We start from the raw sequence: 2,500 nt of genomic DNA, 5'->3' as shown, positions 1-2,500 counted from the left end.
TCCTCATTGCGAGGTGAGGCGCACCTAGAGCGTACACGTTGGGACCCGAAAGATGGTGAACTATGCCTGGCCAGGACGAAGTCAGGGGAAACCCTGATGGAGGTCCGTAGCGATTCTGACGTGCAAATCGATCGTCGGAGCTGGGTATAGGGGCGAAAGACTAATCGAACCATCTAGTAGCTGGTTCCCTCCGAAGTTTCCCTCAGGATAGCTGGTGCTCGTACGAGTCTCATCCGGTAAAGCGAATGATTAGAGGCCTTGGGGCCGAAACGACCTCAACCTATTCTCAAACTTTAAATGGGTGAGATCTCCGGCTTGCTTGATATGCTGAAGCCGCGAGCAAACGACTCGGATCGGAGTGCCAAGTGGGCCACTTTTGGTAAGCAGAACTGGCGCTGTGGGATGAACCAAACGCCGAGTTAAGGCGCCCGAATCGACGCTCATGGGAAACCATGAAAGGCGTTGGTTGCTTAAGACAGCAGGACGGTGGCCATGGAAGTCGGAATCCGCTAAGGAGTGTGTAACAACTCACCTGCCGAAGCAACTAGCCCTGAAAATGGATGGCGCTGAAGCGTCGTGCCTATACTCGGCCGTCAGTCTGGCAGTCATGGCCGGTCCTTGCGGCCGGCCGCGAAGCCCTGACGAGTAGGAGGGTCGCGGCGGTGGGCGCAGAAGGGTCTGGGCGTGAGCCTGCCTGGAGCCGCCGTCGGTGCAGATCTTGGTGGTAGTAGCAAATACTCCAGCGAGGCCCTGGAGGGCTGACGCGGAGAAGGGTTTCGTGTGAACAGCCGTTGCACACGAGTCAGTCGATCCTAAGCCCTAGGAGAAATCCGATGTTGATGGGGGCCGTCATAGCATGATGCACTTTGTGCTGGCCCCCGTTGGGCGAAAGGGAATCCGGTTCCTATTCCGGAACCCGGCAGCGGAACCGATACAAGTCGGGCCCCTCTTTTAGAGATGCTCGTCGGGGTAACCCAAAAGGACCCGGAGACGCCGTCGGGAGATCGGGGAAGAGTTTTCTTTTCTGCATGAGCGTTCGAGTTCCCTGGAATCCTCTAGCAGGGAGATAGGGTTTGGAACGCGAAGAGCACCGCAGTTGCGGCGGTGTCCCGATCTTCCCCTCGGACCTTGAAAATCCGGGAGAGGGCCACGTGGAGGTGTCGCGCCGGTTCGTACCCATATCCGCAGCAGGTCTCCAAGGTGAAGAGCCTCTAGTCGATAGAATAATGTAGGTAAGGGAAGTCGGCAAATTGGATCCGTAACTTCGGGATAAGGATTGGCTCTGAGGATCGGGGCGTGTCGGGCTTGGTCGGGAAGTGGGTCAGCGCTAACGTGCCGGGCCTGGGCGAGGTGAGTGCCGTAGGGGTGCCGGTAAGTGCGGGCGTTTAGCGCGGGCGTGGTCTGCTCTCGCCGTTGGTCGGCCTCGTGCTGGCCGGCGGTGCAGGATGCGCGCGCCTGCGCGGCGTTCGCGCCCCGGTGCTTCAACCTGCGTGCAGGATCCGAGCTCGGTCCCGTGCCTTGGCCTCCCACGGATCTTCCTTGCTGCGAGGCCGCGTCCGCCTTAGCGTGCTCCTCCGGGGGCGCGCGGGTGCGCGGATTCTCTTCGGCCGCCATTCAACGATCAACTCAGAACTGGCACGGACTGGGGGAATCCGACTGTCTAATTAAAACAAAGCATTGCGATGGCCCTAGCGGGTGTTGACGCAATGTGATTTCTGCCCAGTGCTCTGAATGTCAACGTGAAGAAATTCAAGCAAGCGCGGGTAAACGGCGGGAGTAACTATGACGCAGCCGTCGCAGCCCTCGGCCATCTGGGGCTGCAGATCAACGCCCGGAAGTGTTTCACCCTCGCCTTAGTCGCGTCTGGGCGTGACAAGAAGGTGAAGGTTGACGCCGACGTTACCTTCAAAGCGGGCAACGCCACCATGCCCGCCCTATGTGTGGGTGAAACCTTCCGGTATCTGGGACTGCAATTCTCCACCGCGGGTCGCTGCGTTTTCAACCCACGACGCCACCTGGTGGAGCAGCTGGACGTCATCTCCCGAGCTCCGCTTAAGCCGCAACAGCGCCTCTACGCCCTCACCAACGTGCTTCTCCCTGGCCTGTACCATGGGCTGGCCCTCAGCCGCACCCGAGTGGGTGCGTTGAAAGCGGCCGACGTGACCATCCGGGCCGCCGTCAGGAGATGGTTCCGCCTTCCGGCGGACACTCCCCTGGGCTACTTCCATGCTCCTGTAGCCCAGGGAGGCCTCGGCATCCCATCATGCCGATGGATGGGGCCAACACTCCGCCGGTCCCGTCTCCTGGCGCTGAAGAGGATTGGGCCAGTCTCCGACGGTGCAGGCCGGGACGAGGTGCAGCGTGAGATTGAGGTGCTGGAGCGGCATCTTATGTGGGAGGGTCACCTCCTCAAATCGTCGACGCAGGTTGGAGAGATGTGGGCCGCGCGCCTGCACGTTGCCTTTGACGGTGCGGCGCTGTCATCTTCCGCCGCCGTCAA

The 2,500-nt window shown here is 60.6% G+C and overlaps 1 pseudogene; it reads left to right on the top strand.

Moving 5' to 3' along the window:
- The window catches only part of LOC126475554 (large subunit ribosomal RNA), a 5,874-nt pseudogene that overhangs the window by 1,088 nt on the left and 2,286 nt on the right, over positions 1 to 2,500 (top strand).

The sequence above is a fragment of the Schistocerca serialis genome, chromosome 4, assembly GCF_023864345.2.
Source record: "Schistocerca serialis cubense isolate TAMUIC-IGC-003099 chromosome 4, iqSchSeri2.2, whole genome shotgun sequence".
Taxonomy (NCBI): Eukaryota; Metazoa; Arthropoda; class Insecta; order Orthoptera; family Acrididae; genus Schistocerca; species Schistocerca serialis.
The sequence above is the reverse complement of the archived record's forward strand: the minus strand, read 5'-3'. Positions and strand labels throughout refer to the sequence as shown.